At 33.5% G+C, this 17,883-nt stretch overlaps 1 pseudogene; it reads left to right on the top strand.

The window, feature by feature from the left end:
- Positions 1-17,065: 17,065 nt before the first annotated feature.
- Positions 17,066-17,660, top strand: LOC149531933 (peroxiredoxin-2E-1, chloroplastic-like; annotated as a pseudogene).
- Positions 17,661-17,883: the final 223 nt, after the last annotated feature.

A 17,883-nucleotide genomic window follows, 5' to 3' on the forward strand; every position in this document is an offset into this window, starting at 1 on the left:
AAAGTCTACTTCTAGCTTTGTTTTCTGTCTTAGCTCTGGTCCTATCACATGGTCATGCAAGAAGCAGTAGGATGATGCACTTTCATCTACAAAGGTTGAGTATCAAGCTATAGTACTTGCTAGTCAGGAGATATTATGGCTTCAGCAATTGATGACTGAGTTTGGTTTTCCTCTTGATCATCCCACTGTTCTGTGGTGTGATAATCATAGTGCTATTCATATTTCTCGCAACTTGGTGGAGCATCAACGCAGTAAAAACATTGAGCTTCATATGCATTTTATGTTTCATCTAATCTAGGACGGTGTTCTCTCTTTGAGTACATTTCCACTGATGCACAGGTTGCTGACATCTTCACCAAGTCATTTGCATCACCTCACTATCTTCAATTGCGGTCTATGCTTGGGATTACAGAAGTTGTCCTTGGGGGGTCTTGTTGAGGCCTTCCTTCATGCTTTTTTCAGCATGTTTTTTCTATCTCTTTTTGGAGAGGGGTTTTTTCGACTGGATTTTCTCCTTTGTCTCCAATTTACAGAGATTTCCTTTTTTTGGGTACCTAATCAGGCCTTGTTGCTGGGACCCATTTTCTTGCTTTCATAGCTTGGCTAGGTTAGCTTCCTCCTAAGCTTCGCTTAAGGGGGGGTGTTAGAGTAAGTTATTTATTACTCTAGTTGCTTTAGCTCTCTTATGTGCATATAATTAATATTTTATATTAATTATATTATGCAAAACTAGTTTCTTTTTCCCTCTAGGGTTTCATTCACCTTAAAAGGTTGAACCTTTGTTTTTTTGTTTTCATAACTTGGAATACATTTTGCTCTCAGATTTTTGAAAATTTTTGAGCTCTGCTTTTTTTGTTTTCTGGTTTCTCTTCATTGCAGGATATTTGCATGCAGGTGTTCTTGAGGATCTGTAAAGTTGGTTTTCTCAACTTCTACAATTTTTGGGTGATGACAAATTTATAGAAGGGAATGCATGCTTTATAATAATGGATGGATGCCTTCATTTAATAATTTCTTTCTTGAAATCCTTAAATGCTTGCACTTAATGACTTGAGATGAGGTCATTGTGAATTGTGGATATCATGGATATGAAAACCAAGGAAGAAGGCCCCCTTTTGTAATGATTTCAGGGTCAATTTTTGCAAGGGTGGACTTTACTAGCTAGGAAAAGAGAAAATATTAAAATTGCGCCCCAGAATTTACCAAAGTTAACACCTTGAGGTAGAGGTTACCCAATATTTGACCTATATTGGTATAGATTGCCCCTTGTATGCCCTATACTTGGAAGGGTTAATTTTGAGATTTTGGGATATCAATATTGTCATTTTGATGTCAATATTCTTAGTGCATTATTGTTAACCTAGTGAAGAGGAGTGTAGAATGACTATAAGGGTGTCTAATATGTATGAAAAAGTATTTTAAGTCCGATAGTAGGAAATATTATTTGGAATGTAATTCATAATGATTATTTTGCTGAAAATAAAACAAGTGAGGTGTATTTGAAAACATGGAAGTATGGGAAGCTGAAATATGTAGGAAGTCAAATTTGAAGTCCTAATGAGAGAATGTTACCCATAATAACTTGTTGAAGTGTGATATTGGTACTACAATGCATGATTTGTGAGTTTTTCACCATCATTTATCAAGTATAAAAATATTTAGAGAAGGAAGTTGTGTTGTTATGTTACTGGCATGTAAATGATGGTTGTTAAGAATGGTTTGGACATGCTTGGTGAACTCTCTACATTAGAATTTCAAGGTGTGCAATTTGGTGGTTCATAACATTTGTGTAGTGTTCTAGTTTGAATATTTTATGTCACATTTCTCTAGAAGTTAAGATATGTTTTTTGAAATATTAGGTAAACAAGGGGGTTGGCTCTTACAAAACAAAGTGGCAGACTACTAGCCTATTACCATCCATAGAAATGATCACCCCTAACATAGCTTAACACACTAGAAAAAACATAGAAATAAGAAAAGAAACTAATAGGCACCCTACTAAGATAACCTGTAACAAAATGACTAAAAAGTAATTAGTTTTTAAACAAAGGCAACATAGCCTTAAACCAGACCAAGTATAAAAACCAAAAAAACCAGAAACACAAAACAATAACAAAAAAGGCACTAACTAGGCTTTCCCTCAACTTTTCCTTTATGGAGGATGCTCATGCAATCTTCCATCAGGAACCCAAACAACAACTTGGCATCTTCCTACTTTATGTCCTCCTCCTAGTTGTCCTTCAGCAAATGTAGGGTAGTAGCCACCACATGAATCACCTTGATAGTGAAATTTGATAACAGGCCAAACCTATCCTTGATGATCTACACTTTGTCCCTCAGCTCCTTTTCCCCCAAATTTAGGGCCTCCACAATTTACTTTGATTTTCCTCCCACCTTGTCCATCTCCTACCCATGAAGTCAACCTACAAAATTTGAGAGTTGGAAATCATTTTTCCTATAGGGATCACCCTAGTTAGGGAGGACACTATTGTACGAGAGGAGGCCTTTTCCATCATCTCTAGAAATTGATCCTGCATAATGTCCACCATATTCATCATGAGAGACTCAGAGATGTGAGTCACCTCCTTACCTTCTTTTCCTCCACTCTCAAGCCTAATGCAAAAGAATATGAAAAATCCACCTCCATATCCCTACCATCTTCATTTCCCCCTCTTTAACTCAGTATCTTTTCTTCTATATGTTGCTTGGGGGAAGGGCATTTCATCAGAACCTGACTCATCCTCCTCTTGCAAGGCAATTTTTCTCATTTTATGTTTAGCATTTATTTTTTCTAGTCTCCAAGACCTCCTACCCTCTCTAACTTCATCTTTTGAATCTACTAGTTCTTTCTCTTTCCCCTTCTCCAGAATCACCTTTTTACTAGGTGGGGTCTTCTTTCTCTCCTTGGGAGACCTGCTAGGTGAGGGTTGGGGTGTGAGGGTCCTAGGTCTAATAGTTCTTAGATAGACTTAAGGGGATAGGGGTTATGGATAACAGGGATATCAATCTCCACAATCCTAGGAGGTAAGAGGGCCAAATGAAAATGGTATAGGCAAAACATTAAACCCTAGTGAAGGATAGTGTAATTAGCACCATTTTTCATTTTTTCCTTCACATTTATAAAAGTATCAACCAAATCATGCAACATAAAGAAAGAAATGAAAAAGAAATCATGATGCCTAAAATGGTTTAGGAGGGGAAAATGGTAATAACAACATACTCTGTACTTCCCTTTGAGAGTTAGATACCTCATAAGCACCAGATGCATCTCGTTCTAGCACTCTGGAAGCTTTTTCTTAGAAACCCACCACAGTGGCGAATGGGTACCTCACTCTCCTGGAAGAAGTGAAATAAAATATCCTCATCCACAACTCTCATCACTTTCTACCATTTTCTAGCCTTCAGCATAAGGCCTATTGCCAAAGCAATAACTTCATTAGACACTTGGAATGTCATGTCATTCACCATCACCCTTCTGTCCTCCCAGGAATCCACAAATTGACTGAAGGGTATATATATGTAATAGATGTTTTTAAAAAAACTCTCTTAGTGGATGCAAAACTAGAAATATTTTTGGATTTGATATCTACATTCTGAAAATATTACTTTGATGCACAATTTTGGTTGTAATAAGAAAATATAATATTCTATAGTTTTATGTTTCGAAGCTTTTTTAGAATAGATAATATTGTCTATTCGTTAATGATTTGTATCCTTGAGGAGATTGGTCATTTGCAAAAAGGTTTACATTGTCTTATTGCAATTTAGAGTCTTATTGTTGAGGTTGAGAGAATTCGAATAGATAGTGATAAAGTGAACTTCAAATCATTTTGATCTATAGGGATTTATCATGTGGATGATCTTGGTTATAAAATTTGAGGGGTTTTTCAATCTACACATTCTTTTTGTTTTTATGAATTAATTGTTTAAGCTTTTTGAGTATTTTCTTTAAAATACTCATTGGGAAGGTTTTCCCTCAAATGAGGAATTAATGAACATATTTTCAAACTAGTTGTTGTATCTTATAGTATTGTGAAGTAATACTAAGCAGAGAATTCCTTACCCATTAAGGGATTTCAATCTATTAGTTTATCAAGAGTTTTTCTCTCTTTGAGTTTTAAATTCAAAAGGGAAAAAAACTATTTACTATCAACTGGCATGTCACATTTACTATTTTCCATAAACATAGACCATTTCATCAACATTTAAATGTATTTAGGGTTTTAATATTATGAATATTCCCAAATTTTGAGTTTTGGGTTTCTGGGTGCCTTTATTTTGATGTGGGGAATGGATTTGAACCTTTTAAGCTTCATACATTGTTTGAATTCTATATGAGTGAGTTATTTTTTGTTGTGTTTCCTTTGTGGGATTTGAACCTAAGTTTTATGTTAAGGGGTTTGTTTTTTATTGTTGGGGGTTGGCTCTATAGTGTTGGATGAATGCATTGCTCTCAGTTGTGAAGGGCCTTGTTATGGTGAGGGGAATTGAACCTTAGTTTCATATTTTAGAGGTTGGGGTTTCTATAGTTTTTAAAGTTCTTACTTTTTTGAATTGACATCTCTTAGGAAGTGTTTCTAATTTATCTCTAGTTTTTATTTCTTGTCAACTAATATATGTATTTATTTCATTTTTAGTATCCTTATACTTATCAAGATATATTTTTGGCATTAGGTAGAACATGACTAGGTAGAGAACACAAAGTTAAAAGAGTTGATCAATCAAAGATAGAAGGTATCTTCATGGCCTCCAAAAATAGGAACAAAAGAATGTCTATATCGTAAATGATCCATCTCATTGAAATGCATGGGTATCTAGCCACTACAATCACCTAATACATAGGATCAAATACCAAATACATAGCTCAATCCATTGAATCAAGAAAGAAATATAACCAATATAACCCCCCTATAATGTTGAGAGGTAAGACATGAACAATGAAACTAAATGAGATATCTCCTGCAGAAAGAACATTGACAGTACAAAAGAAGTGCAAACACCTACAATGACATGCATCATCAACACATCACAAGGCTAATGTCACTTCACTTGACAAAGGAAGATGGAAAATATGTCCAACATGAAACCCCCCACAACACTTGACAATGTAGTGAGAATACATAAAAACACAAAGATTTGAAAAATCCTAAAATGCAATAGAGTGGAACTTTATCTTAGTGCGTTTGAAAAAATACTATTAAAGGATGTTTAAAAAGATCAAAAGAGACATAAGGATGATAGAATATGGTGGCTTGTATTTTCAACATCATAAAAATGCTAATAACCTATTGTGAAAATATAATTTTAAAATTATTCATTTAGGATTTCGATGTTTTCTGTTGTAGAGTTTTCCCTAGAAAAAAACCCTAAACAAATTTTACCTTAGGTCTTCTCTTTTTCATCCTTACCTTTTACCTAGTTGTGTGAGTCCCTTTTCCTTTTTAAGTTACAGCCCATTGGTTAGGTTTAATTAGTTCAATTCTTGGCCCCATATCTCCTTGCATTTAATTAATCATTGTTTTCCCTGCTCATTCCTAAGACTTAATATTTTCATTGGTCCCTATTATATGTTCAAGATTAAAAAATTGAACGACTCATGTTGTATCTCATGTTTGACAACCCCTCATTTTGAACATGGGAGAGGTTTGCACATGTCACCATTCTAGTGCTTCCTTATACTGCAATGCTTTCTCAATGCTCTAAAGCCTAGAATTGCATCACACTGTCATGAGTTTCCATTTCAGCATTTACTCACTTTGTAGTGCTTCAAAGAGGCTTTAAAACCTAGAATTGCATCATGTGTTTCACCTCTGGAGTAGACTTTTCACTCTTTTTTATTTAAGAAATGGATTGAGCACGAGTCTTAAATCAATGGACCTCATTCAATTGCGTAATTTTTTTAAGCATTGAGGATATTCTCTTTTGACATGAAGATCTATGTCTCACATTATTTTGCTTAAAGAATACAGGAAGCTTCAGATTCAGTGAGATGCAGACATGTCACATCGTTTGAGTAATGAAATTGGTAGTGAGACCTAACTAATGATTGGTCCCAGTTTGTAAGGTGTCAAAAGGGGCCCATGAATGAGAGGAAAGTAGAATGTGACATAAGGAAGATTTACAGTTCATGCTCTCTCACAAGTTTATGGGATTTATTTTGAAATAGCAATGATGGTGTGAAACTATCAATGAAGGTAATTAAAATTCTTGATCACATGATCATAAGGTCTAAAAGGTAACAAGAAGTATAAGTTGCAATTGGGTGACACCAATAAGAGCATGTGAAGTTTTTTTTGATTATGAAGTTGTGCAGCTAGCAAAAATGAAATAAAGTGAAGCTACAACCTAGTGATTAGCTTTGATCACATGATTGCATGGATCAAGATTAGAGGCTATTAAGTATGGTGCAAGATATGTTAGTCACATTGTCATGCCCAAAATACGAGGGCAAAAACACATGATTTTTTTTATAAAAAAAAAAGTTAAATGCACTACTTAGTTTGATATGTTTAATATAGAAATGACAAGGGTACATTACCAGATGACATCAAGGTTCCCCTAGCAGTGCTCTGACATTTCCATTTAAGTTCATAATCTAAGAGTATGAATAATTTGTTAAATCTAAACATTCGTTATTAGAATGATTTCGAAATTTGTTTAATTTCATCTTAAGATATTAAGGAATAGTGTACTCAAATTATTTGATTAATAATTCAAAGGATTACAGATCTACTTACTAGGAAACAATTGGAAATAAAAGAACTAATTAGTTTTAACATTTCATCCATAATTAAACTCTATTCCAAAAACATGCTAAGTTTAAAACTCTAATCTATATTAAATAAAACACCCCATACAATAACATTATAACTAAATAAAATTCAACAAAATATTACTATCAAGAAACCTAGACATTCTCTATAACTAATGATTTCTAACCTTCAACTCTTTACTAATACTTAAATATACCAAACACTAACTACAATTTATATATATATATAATTAAAATACAATTTACAAAAAAAATACTTTAACTAACAACTAATAATAAAAAGAATTACTTAAAAAAAAAAAAAAAAACTAATTATCTTTAACTTAAAACAAATTTATAACAACAAATTTATTTACTAAAACATACATTACTAATACTAATCAACATGTACTAACTTACCAAAACTAACTTAAAAAAAATAACAATCACTTACTTTTAAGATAATTAAATATAATATAAACCCACAACTAACCCCCTAAACTACCCTACACCCTACACCCTTAACCTGTAGGCAGTGCTTCCCTAGGCCTGCTCATGCCCACCAAGGTAAGCGTGTTGACCCAGGCGCCATGAGATGTGCACAGCCCAAGAGAGGCTTGGGGATAAAAAGGTAAGTAAACTTAGTTTTTTTTCTAAACCTTTAATATAAGAACACTTGCACTATGTCATCCTCCCCCCACCCACCATTCGCAAGTACCATCAAACAACACAAACCCCTCCACCAATAACAATTTCTAAAAAAACATTTAAAGCCATCCCAAGTTGGAAGAGGCTACACCTAGGGAGGATAAAGGGAGATTAGTTAAAAAGACACTTAGATGAGTATAGAAGTTTAGGGGAATGGGATTTAAGACAAAAAGTTTTATAGTTGGGATTTCTAGGATAGAGAAGAGTAGTTATTATATAAAGTTAAGTGGGTAGATTTTGTTAGGATATTTAGGTTATTATAAAGTATTTTATTTTTTTTGAATTTAAATTTAAAACAAAGCATCAAAAAAAAATATTCTCTATTTTCACATAAGAACAATTAATTTTGCTTGCCCATACAAAATCTAGAGAGTTTTCACTCTTTGGGGGCAATTTTTTTTTCTAAGTGTTAGAATTGCTAATGATAAAGTTTTCCAAGGGGAGAATATTTTGAGACTTATATTATTATATTTTATTTTTTTACAAGAGGGATATATTTTTTTTCCTTAATTAGTCTAATAGAACTTGTTACAACCTAGTTAAACCAAAAATTTGAATGATCCATTTTAACAACAATGCAAGATTGGTTTTAGTTTTCAAAAAAATCACGAAAATGAATCTATGATCATAATATAATTTTCATCTCAACATATATGAAAATTGAAATTTGCATAATTGAACATCATCATTTCATCTTATCCCCTTTTTTTTTACACAATCATATAACTAAAAAATATGAAAATCTCATGAGAAGCGATATTACTCAATCACTATTTTATTGACAACCTGATTCAAGGCTCTGTCAGGAAAGAACTAGGAAGAAAACTCGGCATCCTTGCCATTACAACAAAAGTTTTAAAATAAAATTTACATAGGATTTCAATCTTGAAATTTCAACATCAAATTTAAATTTCCTTCATGGCCCTTAACAAGGGACCCATATTTTCTCAAATACATCGCTTAGGTCGTGGAGGGAATGAAAACTAATCAGGTGACAAACAAACATAACAAGAAATTAAAACAGACATTCATATCCATACTAGTTTTTCACAATAGGATTCAACATTGAATCAAAACTAGGAAAAGGTGGATTTTTCCAACAAGAGATGTCAGACAACACCAAAATAGGTGCCCAATTGGGGCTATAAATCAAGAACTTCCATTCTTCCATTCTTACATGCCAAAACTCTTACGTGGTTTGTGCTGATAGGTAGGGGCCCATAACACCCCACCCTCTCTCCCTCTTCTCATCCTGAGAAGAGACTCTACACTGTTGGAGTCCAACTGAATACATTTTTTCAAATTGGCCACTTTTGCCCTATCCAAGGGTGAGTAATGCCAAAACACCCATACAAGAAAACTTTAAAATTCAAGAAAAACATGAAAGAGAAGCATTCAAGGAAACACGGTTTCAATCCTTCCCAAGCATACCCAACATACATACAATCATACCAATAAACAAAATAATAACATAAGCATGAAACAAGCATGAAACAACATGAGCAACAAGAACAAAGGAGATGAAGAACTCCTACCTTCACAAAGAGGTTATGGTATAATGAACAATTTGAGAAGAGCTTTTCCTTCCTTTCCTTCAATCTTCCAAGACTTCTCTCTAAAAGTAGAGATTGGGTAACAACAAAAACTACTCAAAAAGGGCCTCTAAATAAGATTCAAACTCAACTACCAAAAAGGGCAATAACTCCCCCCACTCACCTAAAAATTTAAAAGTTTCTAACTCAATCAAACCTAAGGTTAACCTCTAAGTAGAGTTGAGGTTATTCAACTCATGGTAACAACTTTCAATTTTTGGACTAAGGCAAAAATAGACTTTTTGAGTGACCTCAAAAGTCAACAAAAGGGGCTTAGGTGGAAAATGCCCCCAACCCATACCCATACCCTTTGGGTATAAATATTTCATGATTTAAGGCCTTAGGAATTGATTTGGGACCAAAAAAATGCTAGGAATATTTAGGACCATCTAACAACTCCAGAATGTAGATTAAGCACTAATTCGAATTAGGAGTAACTAAACTTGATTAAAAAAAAATTAGCAAAAATGACACTAATTTAGTTCAACTTAGGTCCAAAGGTTACACAGTTAACCCTAACTAGCATGTTGGAATGCATATACAATTTGAGTGTGAAGTGACACTATAAGAACACAGTTACGAAACATTAACATTTATTGATCATGAAAAGATACATTCATACATCTCACAGTAAAATTAAGAAATGAACAACAAGGTTTCCACAATGGCACATAAGGATTAGTTCCGTTCCTCCATCGGGTTTCTTAGCTAAAATATCCTGCACACTCATTGCACACATCAGTAGCCCCATAAAATCACATGCACATATGTATATACGTATCAGGAAAATTATATAAATTAAAACATACATCTTTCAAATCAATCAAGGTTTCTCTTGTCCTACTCATATTCTTAATCATTGCAATTTCATAATCAAAGTGCTAATCGTGCATTTACTTATTTCATCAACATACATGTTCATAAAGCATTAAATGACAAAATCAAATATCTAAAAAATAAACATCACACAACATGAAATAATATAATATGTTCAAGTATCTGATAACGTCTTGACATCTCGAGTCATGAGTATCAAAATAATAATAAAGTATCACTATGCTATGATGGGTCAGGGTGAGGCCTCACACACATGGTCATGTGGTTGAATTAATAAAGGGAAAAATGGTAGCAACCAAGAGATTGCTCATTTCTAAAGATTTCACATGGTCACAAGCCTTAAATGCTAATGTTAAAGTTAAGAAGCGATGGTGCAATTAGTATTCTTCATAGTTTTGTAGCATGTGAAGGACAACTAAATCAAAAGTGCATGATCATGAGACAAGGTCAAGAGATGACAAGCTTTATGTGGTCACCCATTTATGCAGTTAAGAACAAGATATAAGAAATAAGTCATGAAGCATCAACCAAGATATGATTATAGTTTTCACTCACTCACACAACTTAAGGCATTAAGAGAATGAGGAAACCATTTTTGTAGTCAAAACATGTGTAGTATAACCAAGTAGAAGATATTTTTAGTCATTATGAAAGGGGGTTCTAGACTTTTAGACAAATTTCCATAGTTGTAGTACCACTAGGGTTGGATGTTGTTGGTTCCATACTATTGAGTAGAGCTCTAGCTATGATTCCACCATCTTCTCCAACATTTCTCTCTTTTATGAACAAAAATAATGAAGTATAGAGTATAGTTCTAATTTATTGTGTGTTTCATGAGTCTTTCATGCATCTTGAATGTACTTGCTTTGAAGGAATGAATACAAAGAGTAGAAAAATATTTAGTTTCATTATGAGTCTTGTCTCTTGCCTCTATTGTTTGCAATCTTTTTTGATCTATCGACAAAGAACATAGGTCTAATTGTATCTCATGTTGAGTTGTATATCTTGATGTATTTTTCTTTTGGTTCAAATAATCAACTAAATGCTTCATATATTTTTATAGGGTTGTAGATTTCATGAGAACTATGTTTGATATGTATGAGGTTTAGTTTGAACATTGATGTCTGATTCACAAAGTGATAGGATAGATCTAATATCTTGATGTAGGAGATAGATCATTAATATCCTTCATGTATGTTGTGATTTGTGGAATATCCCATGGATAGGGAACTAATCAGCTATAAGATCAATTTAGTTTGTTGTTGTATATGGGGTTATGTTGATTTGAAATCAAATATCAATTATCCATTTTCTCTTTCTCTTTAGGAGCTCAAAGGATACCCTCACTGAACTTGTGGAGTTCATACATTTCCTAACTTGCTATTATATACCTTTGTCATTGCATAAGTATGGGAGAAATAAGAGTTTAATCTCCTTTGGATAGATTCAGATGTATGCTTTGAATTGCTACCACATGAATGAATCTATAGGTCTACTCACCTAGGTTTTGTAGAGTCTAAAGTAGAAAAATGTTCAACCTTATAGTTGGCCTAGGTTCTTCACAAACTATGTCTATCATATGAGATAGCCTCCCTTAAATAAAATTTTGTCTTGGCTACCTCGTAGTTAAAATCATTGTTAAATCAAGAGCCAACAAAATGGAAACTATTTTGGGGATCAGAGTTGCAAGGCTTTGTAAAAATAGTTTGAATCTTTGTTCTACCTTATTCATGACAACAATACTTTAAGAGTTGGATGAAAATTGTGTGCTACAACCATAGTAATTTTATCATCAATCAGTTTAGTTGGCTAATGTCTTAAAGTGTTGCTGCAAAATTTAGAGTCAACAATGATCAAATTTTTGTTCTCTTTTCCAAGTGTGTAAATCTCCAAGAGTGGTTTGATGGTTTACAAATTCTCCACAAACTGAAAGTAAGGTTCAGATTTGTCAAGTTACAAATTATTTTTAAAATCTTTCTAACAAGTTTGAGTGGTGACTCTAAATGATCTTTATACCAATTCCTAATTGATTTCATGTAAAATTTTAAAAGACTTTCAACATTTTTGTGGGAAAATTTGAAGCTTTTGATAGTAGCTCTTGGAAAAGAAAGTTATAAGTTCTTGATTAGATAGTTTTCAGTATTGTATGCATCTATTGTTTTATAAAGTTGAAGTGTTAAAAAGTAAATCACAGCAGTGATTTCATTTTCCTCATTGATGGAGGTGGTGACTTTACATGTTTTTTTATGAATGGTGTGAAGAAGTTCATGTCTACACCCATGCCAAATCAGAAAATCTAGTTGGAGCATCAACATTTGAAGATATTTTACTTTTCATGAGTTTTCTTTCATGAAAATTAAGTGATAAGAATGGTTTCCTATATTAAATTATTTTAGCACTAAGGAAAGAGGCATATATAGTTTGAAAATGGATCCAAATTTTAGATCTAAAGCTAGTTTACCAAGTTATGAAGTTGTTTGTGAAGATAATGTAAGGTTAAGAAAGGAACTACATGATCATATTATCATTTTCATAAGGACTGAAATAAGAGATTTTCCAAGTCTAAATGATGTTCAAAAATACCTAAAGTTTAAATTAATACTTATGAATCTTCATTTTTCTTTAAGACCCAAGGAGGCTTCATGACCTATTTTTTAAAGATATTTTCATTCCTAATTCAGTTAAGTGGTTAGAAAGATTGAGGTTAGAAAGGGTTATTTACATTGAAGAATCCTTAAAGAAAATTGAGAGTTATTTGATTGACAATGAATGCTATGTTGACCCTTCTGATGATGAATGTGAATGTGCTAAAAGTTATAATAAATGTGATGAGTCCATAGATAATGGTAATTTTTTTTTTAATTGTGAAGAAAAGGATTCAAGTTTTAGTGAATTAGATTATTGCAATTAGCATGAGAAAGATGGATATATAATTTAAAATTATTCATGTGACACTTCGAGTAAGAGTGAAAAAAACTCTAGTACTAGTAGGGATAACTCTTCTTGTGATGAAAATGAGTATGGTGATATACCTGGTGTTGAGGTATTTTGTAGAGAAGATGAAACATATGGTAAGGATTCTAATTTTTAATATTGTTATACTTATGATATTGTTGTTATAGGTATTTTAGATCATCCAAATTATGATCATAGCCAAGGAAAATAGACTTGTGATGAAGTTTTGCTAAATAGTGATGAAATTTTAATCCTATTGGCTCATGATTTTTATGGGTATGAGAACATTTCTAAGGATACCATCAATTTTCCCTATGTTTTTTCCCAAGATGAAGTCTTTTCCCCAAAGTTTGATGTTGAAAGTAATACAAAATCAAAATACTATTTGTCAAGTTTTGGAGGTGTATATGATTGTAGTTCAAATGCCAATAACATGACCACTTATCTGATGTGGGAAATGTTACTAAGGGGAGATCTAGTATTGATTCAAATTCTTCTTATGTTGATGATTTTGCAATAATTTTTTATTGTTCATATGATGAAAAAAGGGATGGAAGTTATGGTTTTGATTCTAAGTTTTCCTTTTGTGCTAATGTGTCTAGAGATGATAAGTTTGATAGATTTAAAATTCATTCCAATGAGTTTTTGAAAAGAGACAATGATAGTAATCAACATGTTATATGTGAACACTTTCATGATATGTTTTGTAACTTGGTGACTAACATGTTTTTTGAAGAATGTGAAGAAGTTTCAAGATATGTTAAATCTGATTGGATGATAGACAAGATTGCAAATAAGGAGAAATCAGATTTCATGTATCCATCACATCTAGTTACATAAGGTGAGTTTCAAACCCATGATATATGTGACTCCTTGAATCAAATAGAGTACAAGTCCTTTGTGTTTTCATTGGATAGAATGCAAAATTCATTCAACATAGAAGAATTTTAGTTTGATTATGAAGTCCAAGAGCATGCTGATCTATGTTTTCACAATGAGCAAGTTGTAGGGAATGATTCCAGTTTTACATGCATTATGAAAGTGAAGATGTAGAGTTGGTTTTACCAAATGAGCTAATTAAGAATGCTAGTATGATGGCCGAAACTAATGGAAGTGATATTCTCATCTTACCTCATGAAAGTGAAAGTGACAATTAGGTCTATGATAGAGGTAAGAAATTTTGTTGAATTTTCAATGGCCCAAGGACATTGTTTGTATAGTTTATAGTAGTTTTCTTGCTTTCAATAAAGTTGTTTGAGAGAAAGTTTTGTAGTGGTCTGCTTTTTCCAAACATTTGAATCCTTTTCATGCCTATAAGGGGCATGCATCCCCAAGTAGAGCTAGTGTTGGCTTTTATTTTTACCATTATAAAAATGTTGTTGAGATATGATTGAAAAGATCATTGTTGAAGAGAGGTTATTGAAAGAGGGAGATTGTTGAAGAAGACTATGTTTCAATCATTATTTTATCACTGATGTCAAACCAGTTTTTACTCGTAAGATAACTTCTTATAAGATTCAAGAACTATCACTTAGTTGATTGATGAAGAGAATTTGATCAATAAGATATAACAAAAGCACCTAGAGGAAAGGTTGAGTTATGATTATGTAATAAAGTAAAAGGATCGGTTAAGACAGTGATGATATGATGTATTGATAATCTACTTAAGGTTACAAATGTTGGCTACACTTAGAGAGTTTAGAAGAACAAGTTACACAAAGTTTTTCTACCAAGCTTGACTGAGTGGATAGTAGGTGCCAAGAAAAGTCAGTGCAAGCCAAGAAAAAAGTCAATTGGAGCCAAGTAAAAGAAAATTCTAGTGGATGTCAAGTAAGACAATTGATGTCAAGTAAAGTTAGTTGATGCCAAACATTAGTAAACTTTAGTTGATGCCGAGTAATTTTATAGTTTATGTTGATCAATATAGTATGTGCCAAGCATCAGAAGGTTGATAATGTCGAGCTTCTACATTATGTTAAAGATGAAAGATTTTTTAAATCTGAGTTGACAGGTTTTTTTTTTTGAATTTAGTGAACCAAGTAGAAGATAAGAATGATGAGCTGGTGGCACAAAATTTGAGAGAAGCCATTTTTAGGAACATTCAAGTGGATTCTAAGAGAAGTTTCTAGAAGAATATGAGATATGGGGTAAATACATTGTATCCTACCTAATCCATCTGAACTAAAATTGAACAATGAAGAATGAGTGTGTTAGAACTTGTAATCTTTCCTTGGTGTGTTTATAAACCAAGGTTAGACCTCCTTTATTTATTGTTATAATATATTAGGATATAAGCCAAGGCATCCTAATATATTTATTTTTTGTCCTTTTTCCACTACATCTTATTTTGTCCTCTAGTGGAATATGTAAGGACAAATATATATTGTAATTTGTAATTTAGATTATTCCTCCTTAAGAGGAATCTCACACTTGGCCTCACACACTTATGAATGGTGGCATTCATAGACATGGGAGTTACATTCTAACTCCTCTCTCTCATCTCTATTTAAGAGATGACCCTCCTCTCTCATTTCTAATGAGGTTTTCTTCCTCTTCTCAATTATTGCATGAGCATTTCTCTCTTGCTCTCTCTTTCTTTCTTCTTAGGCTTTTCATGCCTCATTCATAATGTCACAAGGGGTTTTCTTTGCTTCCCCCTTTCCAAATATCTTGTCTCATGGTGTTGGATCTTGAAGCTTTCTCTCTCCTATCTTAAGGTAATATCTTTTCATGCATTAACTCGCTTAGATTCTTTCCTGGTATTACTTATTTTCATATTTCTTTTTCCATTTCTAACATGGTATCAGAGCAGTTTAATCTTTATTTTGAGTGTTTGCATGAAGGTACGATTCAAAGGAGACTCTTGAGAGAGATTTCGTTAATTTTTTTTTTTTTAATCTTCTTAAGATGGAAGAAATTGAATTTTTTTGGTTTGGCTGGTTTATCGCCAAACATGATTAACTTCTGTTTGCTCTAATTTGTGCAGGTTACTTCTTATTTTCTATTAGTTTTCATCTAACCCCCTTTGGAAGGATTTCCACCAAAGGGTTTTCCTATCTAGATATCATTTTTTTTTACTCTTGTTTTGGCGACACGGTGTCCAAAACAAGGACATACCTAAGGCCAATAATAAGGTTGTCTCTACTCCCTCAAGTGCACTATTTTTTTTCCTCTGCGACTTGAGTGGTAGGATTTCCATAGCATCCTTATTCATAACTTAAAGTTTTTTATTCTACTTGTCTCCATTCATAGTCTACGGATAGGCATCATTGATGTGGATGCCACATTGTAGCATACCAAAGTAGCGATACAATTTTAATTATTCTCGATCTTTTCTCTCGTTTTCTAAGTGCAACCTTCAATATTTGGGGCATTCTTCTTTCCTCATCGGTATTTCAATTCCAAAAAAATAGCATTTATACTTGATTTTGGAAGGCTGCTTGTTTTTAGTCTGATTTGGCCTGCTCAAATTTGAGATTAATCAATATTATTAAACTTCTTCCATTTGCATTATCTTCAATGATTTACTAAATGGATTTCAACCACTAGCTTCTCCCTCTTTCTTCTGTAATAGCATTGCCTAGGGTCAGCTTGTTTTGGCTCTCGATATTTACTCTTTTCAATCAGGAGGAAGCCCGAGAGAAACTCTGCAATTATCCGCTCCTGCAAATAAAAGTCAATTCTTTACATCGCCCCTGCTCTCAGTGTCAAAAATTGTCGCTGTATGTCTCTGGTTCAAGATATGTTTGAGTAGCATATCAGAACTAGGGTCAGGATACGTCCCCAGGCAACTATGGTATTAAATTTGGATAAATCATCTTAAAAAGGATCCTATCAATCGCATATAAAAGAAGACCTATTTATATGGTAAATATAGCATTATGCATGCAGCAAAATGTGTAAAACTAAAACTAATTGAAACCTTTTAATCTTTTTTTTCACTGCAAAGCTGCAAGCTTGCATTTATAATAAGTCAATCTCTTTCTCTAATATACAATCAAGAGAAGAAGCTCACATCTGGCACCATGCACAGTATAACCAAAAACTCCAAGATAAATATGTTGGGTGCTTTCTCTAAAGCACCAAAAAAGAGCGAAGCCTTGTAAGGAAATCCTCTACTTGATATGAACCTGTAATATTTATAGTTGCTTCCCTTCAACTTGGCACATACGGTTTGAATAATGTGACACAAGGCTTAGGATCATAGAACATAATTTCTACTCCCTTCTGCAATACACATTTCAGAAATGGCAGCAGCAGTGAATAACATAGCGGCCACATTTTCCTCTTCTGCCAGAATCTCATCAAAGCCTCACTCATTATCAAAACCCAGTTTGATTTCTCATACCGTGTCGACTTTTTCTATGCCCACTGCATCGGTTTCGTGGAACCCTCAATCAAAACTGCCCTCTTCATTCAAATGCTCACTGGTAAGTCTCTACGGAGGCCCAGGGCCAAAAAATAAGGGTTTAGGCTGTGGCATAAAACACCTAAACCCTAGAAGTAAAGCCCCTCATGGCGCATTCCAGACTATTAGGGCATCAATCTTTGTTGGGGACAAGCTACCAGAAGCAACGCTATCCTTCTTTGACAATAAGGACAATCTCTAAACAATAACAGTCTCAGATTTAAACAAAGGGAAAAAGGTCATTATGTTTTCTGTTCCGGGTGCTTTCACTCCCACTTGCTCACAGAACCATCTCCCTGGATTCGTGGAGAAGGTAGATGACTTGAAAAGCAAGGGTATTGATAGCATTGTTTGCATTTCTGTTAACGATGCAATTGTAATGAAGGCTTGGAAAAAGGACGGAGCTTAGTCCCTGCAAAAGCTTAGCCTATACACTGCCACCTCGGTGGCATATTTCCTGTCAACCCCTTCGCTTCTTAATCCTAACCAATCACCTTTACTTCTCTGCATTAAATATACTGATAGCTACCCAGGCATATCTTACAATGCTGAAGATAGCACCCAAATGATGGTGAGACCTGCAGAAATGCTCTGTCAGTTACTACCAGCAAGATGACTCTCCTGCACATCAC

This window comes from Cupressus sempervirens, chromosome 11, assembly GCF_028749045.1.
Source record: "Cupressus sempervirens isolate cs-2001-9-10 chromosome 11, ASM2874904v1, whole genome shotgun sequence".
NCBI classification, from domain to species: Eukaryota; Viridiplantae; Streptophyta; class Pinopsida; order Cupressales; family Cupressaceae; genus Cupressus; species Cupressus sempervirens.